The sequence below is a fragment of the Bos taurus genome, chromosome 27, assembly GCF_002263795.3.
Source record: "Bos taurus isolate L1 Dominette 01449 registration number 42190680 breed Hereford chromosome 27, ARS-UCD2.0, whole genome shotgun sequence".
Lineage (NCBI taxonomy): Eukaryota > Metazoa > Chordata > Mammalia > Artiodactyla > Bovidae > Bos > Bos taurus.
The window spans coordinates 26428866-26449100 of NC_037354.1; the positions used below are offsets into that span (position 1 = coordinate 26428866).

The 20235-nt window shown below is 45.3% G+C and overlaps 1 long non-coding RNA gene across 1 annotated transcript in view; it reads right to left on the reverse strand.

The window, feature by feature from the left end:
* The window catches only part of LOC101906081 (uncharacterized), a 32058-nt gene extending 22350 nt beyond the window's left edge, over positions 1 to 9708 (reverse strand). The window contains exons 1-2 of the long non-coding RNA XR_003032964.2: positions 8877 to 9708; positions 8002 to 8110 (exon numbers count right to left, since the gene is read on the reverse strand). This is a non-coding gene — a long non-coding RNA (uncharacterized lncRNA). The remainder of the gene's footprint in view (positions 1 to 8001; positions 8111 to 8876) is intronic.
* Positions 9709 to 20235: the final 10527 nt, after the last annotated feature.

The following is a 20235-nucleotide window of genomic DNA, read 5'->3' on the forward strand; positions in this document are numbered from 1 at the left end:
CTTTGTTGCTCCAGGGCATGTGGGATCTTCCCAGACGAGGACTGAATCCAGGTCTCCCTTGTTGGCAGACTGAGCCACCAGGGAAGCCCACGTGTGCAATTTTATTTTTGTACGCGTGGGTGTTTGATCGTTCGTCTCCTCACCAGCCTGTTAGCTCTATAAGTCTGGGACTGGATCCAGTTTTGTTCACCGTCATAGTCCTCAGAGTGGAGGAAAGTGCCCCGCAAAGAGCAGGCCCTCGGCACACATGTGGAATGAAGTAACTGAGTGTGAGAATGCAACCACATCACAAAGACAGAGTAGCTTAGCAGTCCACAGCACGGGCTGTGCGGTTAGATTGATCTGCAGATTCCTAGATGGTTATTTGTGTGTCCTTGGGTAAGATCTTTAAAGTAAATAAATGTTTTACTCCATTATCTCTGCCTAAAATGGGGAGAATTATCATTCTCACCAGGACGGTTCATTGTGAAGAATGAATGACAGGGGCAAAGTGCCTGGCACATAGTAATTGCTCAATAAACAGTACTTCTGAGTATTACCTTTGAAAGTATTCCAATAGTCGCTTTTATGAGGTTGAGGCAGAAACTAGCAGAAATTATGAATCTAGTTTCTAGTCCTCGTTTCTAAAAGAAGAAAAGAAATGAGATGTGTATCCTGGTTGTACGCATTCTTCACTCACTCATCCCATCTGATGAAGCCCCAAAGCCAGTGTTGTGGGGTGAGCGTTTAACTCGTTGAAAGTCAGCAGACCTGGCTCCTGAGCCTCTCTGGGCTGTGCTGGTGAGTCGACTACACGCATCAAAGCTGCAGGCCAGCACAGGCAGCAGTGTACTGGCCCTGGGACCAGCAAGGCTCAGGGTCTGTGTGACCCTGAGCCTTCCAACCACAGTCCTTAGATCCTGCAGGAACCACAGGGAGTCTTCAGGGCCCAACATCTCAAGGATCCCCTTCCTGTGAAATTTCAGAGGTTTCTCCTGGGTCAGGAAGCCTTAGGTAGTAGTTAGCATAAATATTGTCACGTCCCCGCCCCAAATCCCAATTTAAAAACTGGCTTAAAATCCAAACACGATCACATGTTTACACCCAAACATGATTCAATGTGCATTCCCCACGTGGGAGGAATTGGCAAACCAGGTTGGTGAGCATCAGAAACAAAATCACCTGCCCAACTAATTGCTCAGTCATGTCCAACTTTTTGTGACCCTTATGGACTGTAGCCCGCCAGGCTCCTCTGTCCATGGGGATTCTCCAGGCAAGAATACTGGAGTGAGTTGCCATGCCCTCCTCCAGGGGATCGTCCCAACCCAGGGATTGAACCCAGGTCTTCTGCATTGCGGGTGGATTCTTTACCAGCTGAGCCACCAGTGAAGCCCATTTCCCCAATAGTTTACTGGCAAAGGAAGGAGTTTCTACTCTGTTTTTACCTGAGCAGCAAGAACCAGGTGGACCACATGCAGGATAGGTGATAACAAGCTCCAAAACCTAACCTACCCCGACATATTCCAGACAGCACAGATCATCCCCCCAAATCCCCTCATTAGAAATTCATCCTTTTAGTAAAGTTACTGACCTTTCCTTACAGTTCTTTTACTGCAATGTTTTAAAAGTCTCTCTCACTACCTGTCTTATTAGCAGGCTCCTGTGAACTGATGTAACAGTTCCTTTATCCCAGCCCCCAGAAGGTTGGATGGCAAAGATGAAGGACACAGGGGGATGGGGGTGCCTTGTGGATTTCACAGTTGAAGGAGACTGGGTCAAGCCTGAAAGCCAGGAATATGCCCTGCTTTTGATTTGAATCATTGAGGATTTGATATTGTTTATTAAAAAAAAGATTATTTTTTGATGTGGATCTTTTTTAAAGTCTTTATTGAATTTTTTACAGTATTGCTTCTGTTTTATGTTTTGGTTTTTTGGCTACGAGCCATGTGGAATCTTAGCTGCTTGACCAGGAATTTAACCGACACTCCCTGCATTAGAAGGGGAGTCTCACATGGATGGAGTCTGTCATGCAGAGTGAAGTAAGTCAGAAAGAGAAGAATAAATATTGTATATTAAAGCATATATGTGGGATCTAGAAAAATGGTACAGCTAAATCTATTTCCAAGATAGGAACGGAGACACAGTCATAAGAGAACAGACATGTGGAGCCGGTGGAGGAAGGGGAGGGTGGGAGATTGAAATTGACAGGTATATACTACCATGTGTAAAATAGATAGCTAGTGACAACCTGCTACAAAGCACAGGAAGCTCAGCTCAGTGCTCTGTGATGACCTAGATGGGTGGGATGGGGGTGAGAGGGGAGGGAGCTCCAAGAGGGAGGGGATATAGTATACATACAGCTGGTTCACTTCATCATACAGCAGAAACTAACACAATATTGTAAAGCAATTATGAAGATTTTTAAAATTAATTAATTAAAACACAGGTGAAGTCTCAACCACTGGACCACCGGGGAAGTTCTGATGTTTTCTTTAAAGGACTGTGTAATTCAAATAAAAAAAGCTTTGAAGAGTAACTCACACATTCATTTACTCCTGTTCACCAAGTGCCTGCTGTATGCCAGACATTATTCAAGGTAGAGTCTCCCCCAAACCCCTACCTTTTGAGAGGCAAGAGGCAAATACAAAGGAAGACCCTGGCCTGTGTCCCCCTCTTCTTCTCATCTTACCCTGAAGCTTTCTCCCACACCAGAAAGGCCCCTCTGCAAGCTGTGTGGATGCTCCAGCCAGTCGAACCTCCATCCACACCCATTTCGCTAGAGTCTTAGGACAGACTCAAGGAAGAGGCTGATGCAGACTCTGGAAGTGGGCTTGAGGCCAACATGTGGGTTCCTGGTGCATGGTCTAGAAGCAGGGGTGTGGGCTCCATGTGGCATAGCCACTTACCCACACAGACTCTTCACCTCGGGGTGAAGAGTGAGGGGGCAGTGAGGGAGGCACGACCAGAGAAGGGCCAGAGAGAGCCTCGTACAGCCTGTAGGGGTGTAAGGGCAGTATTGATTCTAGATGCAGGGAATACATGAAGAAACGTACCAAAATCTCTGCCTTTGTGTTGTGTACACTCAGTGGAGGGAGACAGGCTATAAACAAATACAGAGCAAAAAGTAAATAGCTACATATATAGTACCCTTAGGGGCTTCCCTGGTGGCTCAGTTGGTAAAGAATCTGCCTGCTATGTGGGAGACCCAGGCTCAATCCCTGGATCAGGAAGATGCCCTAGAGAAGGGAATGGCAACCCACAGCAGTACTCTTGCCTGGAGAATCCCATGGAAAGAGGAACCTGGTGGGCTATAGAACATGGGGTTGCAAAGAGTCGGAGAATTTGATAGTAATAAGTACTCTGGAGAAAACAAGAGGTACAGACAGGGGAATTTTAAATAATGCAGTTTGAGCAAGGTACTGTACTGGGATTGCTGTAATAAGGTATCACAACCTGGGTGGTTTAAACAGCAGAGATATATTGTCTCATGGGAGTCTGAATCCAAGGTATTGGTAGGGTCTGTTCCTTCTGAGGCTGTGAGGAAGAATTGGTTCCGTGTCTTTCTCCTGGCTTCTGGTAACCTCAGGTCTTCCTTGACTGGTGGATAGCTGTCTTCTCCTCATGCCTTCCCACCATCTTTCCTTTGCATGCATCTGTCTCTGTTTCTAAGTGTCATCTTTCTACAAGAACACCAGTCATGTTGGGTTAGGATCGCACCCTAATGAATGACTTCATCTTCCGTTGGTCATCTGCAAAGATCTTTTTTCCAAATAAGGTCATAGTCACAGGCACTAGGAGTTGGGATTTCAACATATTCCGAAGGGACACAAGTCAACCCTTATCAGAAAGCTTTTTTGTCAAAATGCTGCTGCTGCTGCTGCTAAGCCCAAAGGTGAAGGGTTAAAGGGGTGAACCATGCTGAGATCTGGGGCCAGGACTTTATAGCAGAAGAAATAGCACGTCCAAAGCTGCTCATTTCTCCAGAACAGCATTTTGGTGGGTTAAGACAATGAGCCTGGAAGGTCAGGGAAAGAGAGTCTGCAGCGGAATAATGCATTCCTGGGACTTCCTCAGTGGTACAGTGGCTAAGATTCTGTGTTCCCAATGCAGGCGGCCTGGGTTCAATCTTTGGTCAGGGAACCAGATTCCATGTGCTGCAACTAAGAGTTCACACGCCGCAACTAAAACACTGTGAGTCAAGATCCCACACACTGCAGCAAAGATCAGAAATCCCCTGTGCCACAACTAAGACCAGGCGCAGCCAAATCAATAAAACATTTTTTAAAGAAAAAGAGGAAATGGCCCATCCACCTCTCACGGATGTCCTCCGTAACCTCAAAGTCCATCCTTTTGAAATGTTGGAGACTCTTACATTTCCCGAGAGTGAGGTGTAAGATCGTTGGAAATGGAGAATAAGCCCCCTACCTCCTGGTGGTCAGTGAACACTGGTGGTCAGTGAACACAGGTGATGCTGAGGGTACCCAAGCCACCGTTCTCTTTCATCTCCACTCCAAGAAGTGGCTTGTACCCTTCAGCCCAGGAGGAGCCCATGGAACAAAAGGGAGTGTGGCTGGAGGCAGGTAAGGGCTAAGATGACAAAAGACAAGGGAGTCAAGTTTATCGTTGAAAGATGCCTATGGAATTTTGAGGATGAGATGAGATGAGATGGTTGGATGGCATCACCAACTCAACGGACATGAGTTTGAGCAAGCTCTGGGAGTTGGTGATGGACAGGGAAGCCTGGCATGCTGGAGTCCATGGGGTCGCAAAGAGTTGGGACACAACTCAGAGACTGAACTGAATGGAATTTTGTCATCATTTATTGTTACTCTCTTGTCACATTCAGTCCCCCGTAACACGACCATCACTGACAGCTTTCATTCTGATTTTCTTAGTATTTTTTTTTCTTAGTTTTTAATTGGAGGATAATTGCTTTACAATGTTGTATTGGTTTCTGCTGTACAATGTGAATCATCTTGGCTTCTGAAATCCTATCTTACCAATGAAAATTAGAGAAGTAAAAGAGAAAAGGCAAGTTTCCTGGAATTCAAATTTAGAGTAAGAGGAACCAGCCATGGATAGTTAGTGTGTGTGTTAATCGCTCATCATGTCCAACTCTTTGCGACCCCATGGACCAGAGCCCACCAGGCGCCTCTGTCCATGGGATTTCCCAGGCAAGAATACTGGAGTAGGTTGCCATTCCCTTCTCTAGAGGATCTTCCCAACCCAGGGATCAAACTCGGGTCTTCTGCATTGCAGAGCCACCAGGGAAGTTTTCAGTTAACACACAAAAGAGAACAGGCACATTTCCTGGAATGCAAATTTAGAGTAAGAGGAAATGTCTTTAGTTGAAATCTGACAGCCACTGATCAAGCCCAGCATTACGGAACCACGTAGCCTCAAAAGTTCTCTCTGATGTGTCTCATTTCAACTCAGGTCAGGAGTGGAACGGGCAGTTCTTCAGACTTCCACTGAATCATGCCTAACCTTCTGGCTTCACTTATCTGCAAGCTGGAATGCTCTCTGCAGCCGTCAGCCATCACCCCCCACCCTTCCCTTCATCCTGCTCTGTCCTCAGATAACAATCCTCTCCAAACAGGCTCTGTTCCCACCACGTTTGGAATGCTTCAGAGTCAAACTGAATGTGAATCAGAACCAAAGTCCCTTCATGCCATTCCGTTCACCTTCCTCTCACATTCCACACCTCGCCCTTAGCTGGAGGGGCCCGGGTGGTTTTCCGCTCACGACTCCCCCAGTTCTGCCTGACCCGGCCCAGGCTTGTTGGGAGACTAAGTCCTTTGTTCCCGTCCCCCTTGGGGCCCTGGGCACCCTTCCTCGCCATCCCAGCTCTGCAACAGTCTCCTCCTTGTCTGCCCAAAGCCCACTCCGGATCCAAGTTCCCGTGTAAGGCTCTGGCCCCGTAGTTATTTTCTAGTGACGTGTACCCTTGGTTTCTCCCTCAGGCTGGGACAGGAAGCCCAGAACGTTCTTTAAAGCATGGCAGAGGGAGAAAAGAGACGGTATCAGCCTGTCCCAGAGCCTTGCGCTTTCTGGGGTTTTCAAAGTAGAAAACAGCTTCCTTTCCAGGGCTCCCCTATCTCCTCCAAAATGGAGACACTTGGTGCCTAGGGGAGTGGGCAGCCCCCCTAGGTGGGTTGTCTGTGTCATCAGGAATGTCAGGATGGGAAAGGGAGAAGGGTGAACAAAAGGCCTTGTGTGTGCCCAGCAAAATTTCCTTGGAACCTACCAACTCCCAAATATCCTTAAAGGGCTTGGAAATCAATGCGTAGTGAGCATCCCTCAGGCGCCTTGCACATTTTCCTTGTATAGTTTTATCTTTATTTGTATGCAGATATACACATGCAAACCACTGCGGGGTAGGTCTTACCATCCTCATTTTACAGATGCAGAAACTGAGGTGTGCCGTGCTAAGGGCCTCGCGGGTCACAGAGCTAGTAAGGGGTGTAGCCCAGACTGAATTGGGTCCTGAGTTCAAACCCTGTGCTCTTTCATTTCCTCTTACTTAAAAATAAATATTGTTTTTCTGAATATCTAAGTGATACATATTCTTTTTTTAATGTATTTTTCTACTGAAGAATAGTTGATTTACAATGTTATATTAGTTTCTGGTGTACAGCAAAGTGATTCAGATATACATACATATATATATATTATATACATACTCTTTTTTAGATTCTTTTCCTTTAGGTTTATTATAGGATATCAAACATAGTTCTCTGTGCTGTACAGTAGGTCCTTGTTGTTTATCTAAGCTTTTTTATACAGTAATGTGTATCTGTTACTCCCATACTCCTGATTTATCCCTTCCCTCCCTTCTTCCCCTCCCGTAACCCTAAGTTTGTTTCCTATGTCTGTGAATATGTTTCTGTTTTGTAAATAAGTTCATCTGCATCTTTTTTTTTTTTTTGGACTCCACATATAAGTCCTAAAAGTTTCCCTCTAAGCACTGCTTTTGCTGCATAGTTTAAGCTGTATTTTCAATTTCATTTTGTTCAAAATATTTTAAAATTTCTCTTGAGATTTCTTCTTTGAACCATGTGTTGTTCAGATGTGTCTTGGGGATTTTTTCAGCCGTCTTTTTATATTTATTTCTAGTTTAATTCCTGTCAGATCTGAAAGCAGAGATTGTATGATTTCTGTTCTTTTACAACCACTGAAGTATGTTTTATGGCCTAGAAGGTGTTCTATCTTGGTAAATGTTCCATGTGAGCTTAAGAAGAATGTATATTCCATTGCATGTCGATGAAGTAGTCCACAGACATCTCTTCTATCCTGTTGATTAATGGTGCTATTGAGTTCAACTATGTCCTTACTGATTTTTTGCTTCATGGATTTGTCTATTTCTGATAGAGGGGTGTTGAAGTCAGTATCTATGATTGTGCATTCATTTCCTTGCAATTTCTCCTTACATTCCATCAGTTTTTTTTTTCATGTATTTTGAGGCTCTGCTGTTAGGCACATATACATTAAGCATTGTTATTTCTTCTAAGTAACTTCTTAAGTCTAAGTTTATGATACCTTGTACAGTTTTATGTCCTCTTTTTCTCACTAAAAACAGGATTTTGCTCCTAGGCACAAGCCCTTTCCACTACATAAGTCTAATATTTCTTAATCAACTTGGTTGGGACCAATTTGTGATGATTCACAGCATTGCCTGGCTACTCATGTGTTCTGGAAAGTGGTAGGAGCGGGTACAGGACTTCAGGTGGAGAAGGGGTTGAGAGGGAGCCCTTGACTGCTGGCAGCCATTATCAGCAGGGGAGATGGCAAAAGAACAGGCAGAAGTTTCAGTTATTGAGTGAGACAGCAGGTCAGCATCAGCATAGATTGGACCAGTGATGCTCTTTCCGTCTGAATACCTGCCTATTGGTACAGAGTTAGGACCAGGAACCCAAAGTAGAAGGCATTTTGAGTACTTCTTAAAACAGAAGCCACGTGGGCAAAGGACAGGGCAAGGTTGAGAGCCTGTGTAGAGTAGACACCAAGGTCAATACCACTCACCCAGTCTGAGTGTCCAGCGGGTCTCCTAGATGGCGCCTCCAGTCTCTGTTCTGAAACTCAGGGAACTTTCTCATTCGTCGTCTTGGAGCTCTGCATTGCTTCCTGTCACCTGGGCAGCCAAGCCACAGTTTGAAAGTGCGTCATGATAGATGTTTGACATGTAAACCCTCATTAGTAACCACCTCTGGAAATTTCTTCAATTACTTTCCCAATCGATTCACTTGTCTTCTGGAGCTTTGGCCTTGACTGGCCATGCCTATGCTCAGAATGGAAGAAGGAAAAAGGCTCTAAAGAAAGGATTGAGCAGTGTTAAAATAGTAGGTTGGGCGAGGGCAATGACCTTAACACTACTGAAATCAGCTGCATTTTATACTGTTCTCAGTTTCAAGGTCTCCAAGGTCTGCCTACGCCCAGTGCAATCGTATGCTGAGCTTCAGGGCTTCCAGACCCTTCACACAACAGTAACCCTGAGCAACCTTTTAGTGCCAACCAAGTCGCTAGATCCGGGGATAAGGGCTGACTTTGTCTTGCCTTCTAAGAGGGGCTCTGGCATCTTTCGTGGACTAAAATTTTTTCTGAGACATCTTTTGCTTTCACTGGAATACAGTTGTTGCTTTTCCATAATAGATTAATAAGGGATGTTCTAGAACTGGCAGTAGCATCCTCTCATAAGCATTGCCTTGGAGCCAAGAGACAGTGTAGTATCATCCCAGAGATGGAAGTCTCAGACTTTGAATCAATGTTATGACCAAGTGCAGCGGAAGGACCAGAAGGAGCGGAGCAGGAGGGAAAGGAACATAGCGATGTGGTCAGGACAGAGAAGCAGACACGCCTTCTCTCCTTCCTGCCTCGTTACTGTCCAGCTAGTTACTTACCCAGAGCTTCAGTTCCCCCGGCAAGAAATCCCAGCGTGGCCTCTCGAAGAGGGATTCCTTATCTGTTTACTGAGCATCTATTAAGCACCGTGAGCCTCTTGTCAAGCACAGCCAGGTGTTCTTCATCTTCTATCCCAAATGCCTAACACAATGTCTGGTACATTTCAAGCATTTTATCAACGATTATTGAATAAGTAAATAAATGTATGGGTGGGAAAAAAAATAAATGAGTGGAGAAACAAATGAGTCAGTGTAGAACTGCTGACCTTTGAGAATCTGCTTTGGAAGGGCTGAAGGTTAGAGGAAGTGCTGGTTTTGAGGTCCCTAGTGGTTACTAGTACCAGCCACGGAAGTAAGTAGAAATAAAAGAGTTGGCTCCCTTCAAAATACACAGCCCGTAGAAAGAAGGTTGCTATGAAAGGGGTGGAAAAAGCCAGAAGTTAACGGGCTCCATTGTGTAGGGAGCAATGTGGCCCAGCAAGACGGTTGGGTCAATTTCATTAATGCCCTTAATGATTAATTTCTTAGTTAATAATTGACATGTCATAGCAGAGAAGCCTGAAAACTGAAATGGCGATTGTTTCAGTATTTCAGATTCTCGTGCGTGTCTGGGTCCTGTTAATAGTCTCCATGGGAAACATCTGCAGGGGTAAGGTGCGCTTTTAATCTTCTGACATGTTTAAATAAATTCAAATAAAATAAATGTAAATACAGGTCTCCTGGGATACCAGAAGAGGGATGAGCATCATCAAGAAGGAGTACTGGAATTCCTTAAATATCTGGGTGCTCTGAACAGGTCCTCATTTAAGATCTGAGGCTCTCCAAACAGGGCTGCCAGAGAATCGAGTCACCCCACATGTATCGGGGGCGACTCATATAACAGGAAGAGCGCTGGAGATTTTTGCTTTGTCATTTCCTCTTTGAATACAACAGAAAAATCCAGTTAGCCAGGATTCTGGAACTCTGCCGATGCTTCCTGTCCTATCTGACTGTAAAATTCAACAAGGGATCATAAATAATAGACACGAGGCCAAAAATACATCTGGGGAATCCTGTCAAAGAGAAGGGCTGACGTCAATGACTTCTGCATGGCCTCTGATATTTAGTCCCGAGAGTGAGAAGCGAGATTACAGCTGAGGGGAGGGCATGAAGCAGGGACTCAGCTCAGCCCAGGTAGCCCTGGTGTTCTCTGCTCTGTGGCTGCATAAAAATTTCCCCAGGGCTTAGCAGGTTAAAACAGCAGTCTGTCTCCTGACCTTGGGGTTCAGGAATTCGGGAAAGTTCAGTTGGGTGATTTTTCTGCTTCATGTGTATCACCTCAGGAGGTCTCAGCTGGAGGGTCCGTGGCTTCCACTCACGTGTCTCGAGCCTGGTGGGCTTGACTGGAACTGCTGAGTGGAGTGTGTTCCCAAGACCTCATGGCATGGCAGTCTCAGGGCAGACAAACTCTCACGTGGTGCCCAGGGCTCCCAGAGAAAGTGTTCCAGGAGACCTGGGTGGAAACTACACAGCTTCTTAGGTCTTTACCCCCAGAAGTTCTAGAATGTCCCTTGGACAGCATTCTGCTAGTCAAGGAGGTCAGTAAGGACAGGCCAGCTCCAAGGGGAGAGGCATGAGACTCCACCTCTAGATGGGAGAAGTGTGTGCCCAGCTGCTCTGTTGTGTCTGACTCTCTGCAACCCCGTGGACTGTAGCCAACCAGGCTCCTCTGTCTGTGGGATTTCCCAGGCAAGAATACTGGAGTGGGCTGCCATGCCCTCCTCCAGGGGATCTTCCCCACCCAGGGATCGAACCCACGTTTCCTGCCTTGGCAGGCGGATTCTTTATCACTGAGCCACCTGGGAAGCCCTGCTGGTGGGAGAAGGAGCAAGCCTTTGTGGCCCCATTAACCTAGGCCATTGGAGAATGGAAGAAATGTCCCCCCAGTGGAGGGTGGTCCCCTGCAGAAGCCTATTGTCATTTTTCTGCAATAGCAAGAAGGAGACTGGAGAGATGAAAGGCAGGTCTTTTTTTTTTTTTTTTTTTTGGCCCCCCACCCCCACCTCAGCACTGCATGGCATGTGGGATCTTAGTTTCCCGACCCATGGATCTAACCTGCTTCCCCAGCAGTGGAAGGGCAGAGTCTTAACCACTGGGCCTCCAGGGAAGTCTCACAAGGCAGGTCCTGAACACATCCTCCCAACCTCTCCCAGGGACTCAAGGGTGCTGCAAACAGCCTTGGGGACCCAGAGACCCAGGCCCTTCCCTGTGAGTACCCTTTTCTGAAATGAAGAGCTCTCTCTGACTTCCCTCCCTAAGCTTTCGGCCCATCTCGTCTACAAAGTCATATACCTCTGGAGGTCTTGAAAAAACCGAGATGCTCTTCCTGCAGCCACGCTGATGAGGAAACTGATGAGGAAACCGAAGCATGGGCCTCAGACCCAGCACATCCTATAAACATTTACGTGCAGGCCTTTCCTCACCTGTTAAAGACATAATTCTTCATAAACTTTCCCACAATGTTTTCCAGTTCCTAAACATAGGGAAGCAAGGTTATGGGTGAAGACAATCCATGCATTCCCTGACAGAGGTTTATTGCCCTCAGTCCCAGGGCAAACAGAGCTGGCTCCTAGCAGTACAAGGCAGGAAGGAACTCGTAGACCCTTCACACCAAGTGAGTCATGGGGAATGACAAGAGCCCAGAACTCTACAAAAGCTTCTCAAAACTCCCTGAGTAAGGAGTATCATTTAACCTCTTCACAGACGAGGAAGAAATCAACTCAGAGGGGTTAGGGGATTTGTCTAATGGCACACATTTGGAGGTGGTGGCAAAGCTGAGATTAGAACCTAGGTCAGGCAGTGAAACCTCCTTTCAGAAGACAAAAATCCCCTCACAGAAAGGAAGCAGAGACTTCCCTTGCGGCCCAGTGGTCAGGACTTTGCCTTCCGATGCTGGGGGTACAGGTTCGGTCCTTGGTCGGGGACCCAGAATCCCACGTGCCTAGTGACCAAAAAACTAAAACATGAAACAGAAGCAATATTGTAACAAAGTCAATAAAGACCTTAAAAATGGTCCACATTAAAAAAAAAAACCAACCAGAAAGGAAGCAATTGCACTTCTGGGTAAACACGTCTGGGTACAGAGGGTGCTGGTCTTCCTAAAGTCCCCTCCTTCATATCTCCATCATTAGCACTGGAGAGGGTACTAGAGAGGAACCTGAAGCAACGCACAGGACCAGCTTTTCCAGTTAAGCTATGATCTCTCCAGGCCCTGGTTGTCTTCTTTGGCACTTTTGAAAAATATCCATCGCCTCTGGAGATCAGGCTGGCAATATATAAAAGAGAGCTATAAAACTGTCCCTACACTTTGACCCAATGGTCCCCGCTGAGGAATAGACCCCAGGGGAAATATGCAAAAGAGAAAAGCAAGTAAATAGCACCGAGAGGTTTACGGTAACACCATTCACAACAGTGGAAAAATGGGGCATGACCCAATGCCCCAAATTAGGAAAAGGTTATGCGAACTGTCGTACATTAAGACAATGGAATGTTATGTTACTATTAAAGGGAACTGAGTTTACAGATTCTGTTGATACGTCGAAAGGCACATGTAAGATAATCGCAAGAGAAAAGAAAAGAATGTGAAAGAGTATGTTCACCCTGACCGCGGACATAAATCAGTCTGTGTGCTCATCGATAAGGATCAGAAGCCCACAGAATGCTGCAGATAGCTGGTGCTCGACATTTATAGCATTTTTTCCCCTCTAAACTCCATAGTACCTTGAAAAAAGATCCATTATTCACGTTTGTTCCCAGGGAGGAGAGAGGGGATTTCCTCATTCCGGGGCTCAGTATGTGTCTGCAATGTAATATGTCTGTAGGGAGAGCCAGTAGCTGGCTCATCCACATGATAGAAACATGGTGTTCAGGGCAAAGGGAGGGGGTGCCTGGCCTACACTCACTGGGCCATCTCTCTGTAATCACAGATAGTTCTGGGCCCCGCACCCCAGGCCAGATGAGAGCCCATTTCAAGGAGGATAACTAGCATGCGTGGTGACTAAGGACCATGGAATATGGCAAGAGCTTGAAAAGCCTGGGAATATCTGGTCTGAAGCAGAACAACCTATCAGAGACCCAAGAAACTCTCCTCCAGCCCTTGGGAAGCAGTCATTTGAGAGAGGGTTGGGCTTTAGTGGGTTGGGAAGACCTATGGACAGAAGTTATGGAAGCGCAGACTTCAGGCTGACATGAGGAATTCAGTACTCAAGAGGCGGTGAGTCTCACACCGCTAGAAGAATGGAAGCAACGCATGTAAATTTCCATCACATAAATGGCCCTCCAGTTTGACCTTCACCAGCTCCAGCAGAATTACGCATCAACCCAAGGGACAGACACAGTTCCTCTGATTCACGGAGGCCTGAGGGAAAAACATGGTAAAAATAGAATATTCTGCCCTCCATGTACCAAGATAATTTTACTGACCTGCTGTCAGTGGGGTTTCCATTGTCAGCTGTTTTCCTAGGACTGATCCTAAGTGTTTACAAAGTGATGTTGTGGAGAACTACAGACAGGCCAGAGGTACAACCTAGAGCTTTCCTGTTTTCCAATGGAAAGAGAATTATCCTGAATTGAGCAGTATCCATGATCTTTGACCTCATCAGTGACGCAAACAACTATGTCTTCAAAAAATTTACCCTAACAGAATGTTGTAGTCTAGTGGCTTCTACACGGTTTAAAATGAGAAGCCCATCAGTAAAAAAAAAAAAAAAAAAAAAACTGAGTATGTACCCCTAATGTCTGGATGTTAATACACAAATTTAAACATGAACTGGCGCTTCCCAGGTGGCGCAGTGGTAAAGAATCTGCCTGCCAGGGCAGGAAACACAAGGGTCGTGGTTTTGATCCCTGCGTGGGGAAGATCCCCCGGAGAAGGAAATGGCAACTCACTCCCATATTCTTGCCTGGAAAACTCTATGGATATAGGAGCCTGATGGGCTACAGTCCCTGCGATCGCAAAGAGCAGGACACGACTGAGTGACTGAACATGCACACCCATGAACTACTATCAAAACATATTAAATATCCACAAAGGTCAATTTCTTTCCTACCTATCTGCAAAAGTATATAAACAGAAGCTCCAGTATTTTCTCTCTAAGCTCCTTGGATCATTTTACTCACCCCTTCCTCCCTGCCCTCAAACTTGAATACTCACTGAGAGCCCATAGCTCATGCCAACAGAGAGGTCAGTCTGATAATACTGGAGCAACTATAATAGGAACAAACACATCGGGCTTTAAGATAATGGGAATATCTAATAAACACTACTACCTCTGGGAAAAAACTGGATCTATTGGTAGGTATTGGAGCTGTGATTTGAGCAACTTTCCCAAACCAGTTTAAAAGTATGATGAATAAAATCTTATACTAAAATATGTGCAACTTTATAACAACTAAATAGAAAGCTTTAAAAAGTAAAGGATAAAAAATAAGGGATCTCATCACTGAATGTCAGTCGTGCTACCTACTGAATGGATGGATTCATCTATTAATTCAGTGTTTATTAAGAACCTACTAAGTACCAATGAGCATTGTGTGCTAAATGTTGGGGATACAGTAAGAGGAATAAAAACAGAGGGCCCCTGAGATTGTGAGATGATAAACAAGTGGATGAGACAGAAAACACACATGCAGATAAACAAATTTCTGATTATAAACTGTGGTCCGTGCCATGAATTAAATAAGCAAGGTGATATGATACACAGGGATGGGAGGAGGGAAGAGACAACTTCAGAGAAGGTCCCTAGGGTGGGCTTCTCAGGAAAGTGATGCTGAAGATTGAGAAGAGGCTGTCACACGGAAGAGGGGAAAGACCTACACAGCACATTGCCAAATGCAAATCGTGACACCCAAGGGCCCAAACCAAAGGGCAAACTCACGCTCACCTTTTAGTTGGAGTCCATCATGTATATTTTCTTATTTTTTTAATTTTTTGGCTGTGCTACATGGCATGCAGGATTTTAGTTCTTTGACCAGGGATTGAGCTGGTGCCCCTGCAGTGGGGGCACCGAGTCTTAACCACTGACTGACAGGGAAGTCACCCATCATGTATATTTTAATGCCCTCTAGGGTGGCTTCCTTGGTGGCTCAGTTGGTAAAGAGTCTGCCTGTAATGCCAGAGACCTGAGTTCAATCCCTGGGTCGGGAAGATCCCCTGGAGAAGGAAATGCCAACCCACTCCAGTATTCTTGCCTGGAGAATTCCATGGACAGAGGAGCCTGGAGGGCTATAGTACATGGGGGTCACAAAGAGTCGGACTCGACTGAGTGATTAACTTTCAGGGTGGCGCTAGTGGTAAAGAACGAGCTTGCCAATGCAGGAGACATAAGAGACACAGGGTTCAATCCCTGGGTTGGGAAGACCCCCTGGAGAAGGAAATGGCAACTCACTCCAGGATTCTTGCCTGGAGAATCCATGGACAAAGGAGCCTGGGGGACTACAGTCCATAGGATCATACAGAGTCGGACACTCCTAAATCAGAGTTGTTTTTTTAGGCTCCCAATGCACTGAGTGAACAGGTATCTGGTGCTAAGAACTTCCCTATAATTGGGCCATTAATGTCCTCATTCAAGGAAGCGCACACACTCTCCTCTCCTTGGTCAAGGCTTCCTGGCAACCTTTCTGGATGACACCGAGACAAGAAGACTTCACAGTTACAGACAAGCTTCCCACTGGCCCTGCCCATGGGGAGCCCTCCTAGTTGAGCAGGGTCACCCAGCCCACACCAGTGGGTACAGCAAACAAAACTGTGGACTTGCTCTAAAGTAGTTCAAATTCCCTGCAAGGGCACCTGACTTATCTTAAAATGTAAAACACCTGGATTGAGTATGTTGTAGTTTCCGTGCCTGCTGAAGACGTAAATGCACGGTCGGTAGGTTGGATTTATGAGACGGTACCATCTGGGATTCACATTCTGTCCATTAGGTCGAGCTAAGTGCTGTCAGGAATGCGGGAAGAGCCATGCTGAAATGGGGGAGCAGATAAGCAGTTAAGGCGCCTTAAGTGAACCCAGCTGGACTAGCAGGCCCGTCAGTAGCAGCAGCACACCAGGCAACCCCGCTGAGTCAACTTCAGACTCACTTAACCCTCAGACGTTCGAAAAGCAAAACATCAGTCCTTTGCTGTTTCATCTCACTGGCTTTCTGTGCACTCTTACGTGACGAGAAAACCGGAAGAGAGATCACCCAGACACACTTCAGACTGCAAAGAAGAAGGGTAAGTCTGACCTTGAACTTGAACTTGACTCACACTCTAGGATTTTGTGGAAGACTAAGCACCACAGCTATGACTCCCAGAGGTTCATTGACACTTAGTTCAGTTTTGAATATCGCCAATGAAAGGGTGAGGAGGAAAGTCCCTACATTCTGTTTATAGAAAGATAACCCTGAAGTCAGGTAAAAAAAAAACAAAAAAAAAAACTGGGTATTAAAATAGTATTAGAAGAGAAAGATAGCTTTCTAATGGGACCAGGAATAGCAGAGACATTTCTGATATGAAACCTTTGTCACTTTAATGTCAAAGAAACATGAGAAAAGGGAACCCTCGTGCACTGCTAGTGGGAATGTAAATTGGTGCAGCCACTATAGACAACTGTATGGCTGCTGTTCAGTCCCTCAGTCGTGTCCAACTCTTTGTGACCCCATGGACTGCAGCGCGCCAGGCTTTCCTGTCCTTCACCATCTCCAGAGTTTGTTAAAATTCACGTCCATTGAGTCGATGATGCTATCTAACCATCTCATCCTCTGCCACCCGCTTCTCCTTTTGGCATCAATCTTTCCCAGCATCAGGGTCTTTTCTAATGAGTCTGCTTTTCACATCAGGTAGCCGAAGTATTCAGAGAAGGCAATGGCACCCCACTCCAGTACTCTTGCCTGGAAAACCCCATGGATGGAGGAGCCTGGTAGGCTACAGTCCATGGGGTCGCTAAGTCGGACACAACTGAGCAACTTCACTTTCACTTTTCACTTCCATGCATTGGAGAAGGAAATGGCAACCCACTCCAGTGTTCTTGCCTGGAGAATCCCAGGGACAGGGGAGCCTGGTGGGCTGCCGTCTATGGGGTCACACAGAGTTAGACACGACTGAAGTGACTTAGCAGCAGCAGCTTAAGTATTGGAGTTTCAGTTTCAGCATCAGTCCTTCCATTGAATATTCAGGGTTGATTTCCTTTAAGATGGAAGTACCTAAAAAAACTAAAAATAAAACTACCATATGATCCAGCAATCCTACTCTTGGGTATTTTTCCAAAGAAAACAAAAACATGAAATTTGAAAAGATGTATGTACTCCCACGTTTGTGTGCGTGTAGTCACTCAGTTGTGCCTGACTCTTTGCAATCCCATGGACTGTAGCCCACCAGGCTCCTCTGTCCATGGGGATTCTCCAGGCAAGAATACTGGAGTGGGTTGCCATTTCCTCCTTCAGGGGATCTTCCCACCCAAGGGATCGAACCCAGGGCTCCTGCATTGCAGGCAGATTCTTTACCGTCTGAGACACCAGGGGAGCCCACCCCATGTTTATTGCAGTGTTATTTAAAATTGCCAAGATATGGAAACAACCTAAGTGCCCGTCAATAGAGCAATGGATAAAGAAAACAGTATGTATGTAAATACAATGGAATACGACTCAACCATAAAAAATACAATGAAATCTTGCCATTTGTGATAATAAGGATGGATCTAGAGGCTAGTAGGCTAAGTGAAATCAGTCAGAGAAAGACAAATACCATATGATTTCACTTACATGTGGAATCTTAAAAAAAAAAACAGATTTACAGAGAAGAGATTGGTGGTTGCCTGAGACAGGGGCTAGGGATGGATAAAATGGGGAAACAGAGTCAAAAGGTACAAATTTCCAGTTATACAATAAATACGTCCTGGGATGTAATGTACAACGCCCAAATTACTATAAATAATAATACAGTGCTGCATATTTGAAAGTTGCTAAGAGAGTAAATCTTAAAAGTTCACATCGAAAGAAACAAATTCTGAAACTTTGTATAGTGAGGGATGTTAACCAGACTCCTTGTGCTGGTTGTTTCATAATATGTACAAATATTGAATCATTATGCTGTATAACTGAAACAACATCATGTTTTGTGTCATTTATACCTCCATTAAAAAAAACACAAATGGTTGTATAAACATGTAATCTGGAAAAAAAGAATGTAATTGAGCCATTCTCAGTAATTGTTTACACACTTAAAACAGAGAGCAACCAAATGCACAAAAATTCAACCAGGGAAGAAATGTGTATTCCAGAGAATGTAGACCAGAATTGGTTTGATTTTGATTCCCAGCAAAACCTAAAAATTAGTGAATAACAGACGGTAAGTAAACCCTGAGAAAAGGAACAAGTGAAAGATACAACCAAACTAGCTTCAGTTATTTTAAAAGATTTTTTTAAGATTAATTTAAAAAATAGAGAAGGCTGTGTCCTGTGTGCTATGATTTGCAATAGATGTGTAACAAAATCCCTCAGGGTCTCTTGGTCAGAGGAGACACGTGGGTCCCATGTAGAGGTGACGGCATTTGTGGGTGATAGAACAAACTGAGTGGGCTGTTGGCCCTGCGTGAGCCTAAAGAGGGCTCCCCACTGTCTGGCCCTAGTCCTGCTCACTGAACTGTTTTTGCTAGCCTCCCAGTGGACACACGGAAGACCGTGTATCCTGTTTATGATTGATGCCACGTTATAAGGGACTGTCGGCACACTGAAGGGTTCCACCCAAGCGTCCACGCAAGAGCTATGGGAGCTTTTATGGGCTTCGATTTCCTTCTCTGAGTCTCGGCAAATGAGAATACCTCCTAGAGGCTTTTCGAGAATTAGACTGCACAGCAGAAGTTAATCACCCAGGAGAGAGATTCAGTAAATGTGGATTTCCTTCTAATTTTTAGGAAGGGCTGGGATTCAATATTATCTCGATAGCTGAGATTGATAGATTAAAAACCCGAAACAAAATATAATACAATACACACCTTATCTTAAAATAGACAAAGGGTAGCCAAGGGAGAATGAACCTAATATCAACTTTGATTAAAAAATAGAAACCCTGGGAATGTTTTAATTGCCTACAAGTTCATGGTAAAAGGGTAGCTTTTAGACTTCTTTTTAATGTATCTGATTCTGGAATTTTTATTTTTTTATTTATTTTTATTTTTTTGCCACACATGCAGGGAGGGATTGGGGGCAGGAGGACAAGGGGACGACAGAGGATGAGATGGCTGGATGGCATCACTGACTTGATGGACGTGAGTCTGAGTGAACTCCAGGAGTTGGTGAGGGACAGGGAGGCCTGGCGTGCTGCGATTCATGGGGTCACAAAGAGTCAGACACGACTGAGCCACTGAACTGACCGACTGACTGACAGGGTTTGAGGGGATCCTAGTTCTCCCACCAGGGGTCGAACCCCAGCCCACAGCAGTGGAAGCACACAGTCCTAACCACTGCACCACCAGGGAACTTCCAGAGGTAGCTTTTAAAAAGATACACAATCTGAAGATACCTACAGTAGGGCTGATGTAGCGTGGAAGAGGGCTGATGGCTGGGTGTTGCAATTAGACAAAGTTTGCTCAATGAAAGAATGCGTTTCCTAAAAGAAAAAGCTGTTTGTGGATGAAATTAGTTTCCGCATGAGGCCGTGGCACCTCCATTAGGCTCTCTAGGAGGAAAGTACTCTTGTTTAAGGTCTTTCAAGGTCTCTCTCAGCAACACCTGGGGTCCCTCATTCCTGGGCTTCTCTCCCGTGGGCTCTGCCCTGGAAGAGAGATACACATGGCCTTTGCCTGGGTGCTGCCTAACCGCCCGAGCTCCTGTGCAAGGAAGCTCTTCTCATATTTGGAGACTTGGTCTGGCAGCATCACCATGTAGCATTATGATTCTGTTTCTCACCAGGATGAGGCAGTAATAAAATAAAAAGAGAGCAAGTCCCAGTTATGGAAAGACTGCATGTCTCAATTTCTGCTCACCTTTGAGTCACGTGGAGGTGATAACAAGTACTCAGGTAGTGTCTGCACTGACCAAGGAGTAGACCTGTGTTTGCAACATTGTGGTAATCATCAGTTCAAGATACTGTATATTTATTGAGTGATCAAACTGATCTCTTCTTTAAAAATACTTATTTATTTTATTTTTATTTGCTTGGCTCTGCTTAGTCTTAGCTGTGGCATGGAGAATCCTTAGGGTTAGGGTTAATTTGCAGCATGTGGGATCTAATTTCCCAACCAGGGATCAAATCTTGGTCCCTTGCTTTGGGAAATCAGAGTCTTAGCCACTGGACCACCAGGGAAGTCCCTGATGATCTCTTAATAATGAAAAATTCTATAATT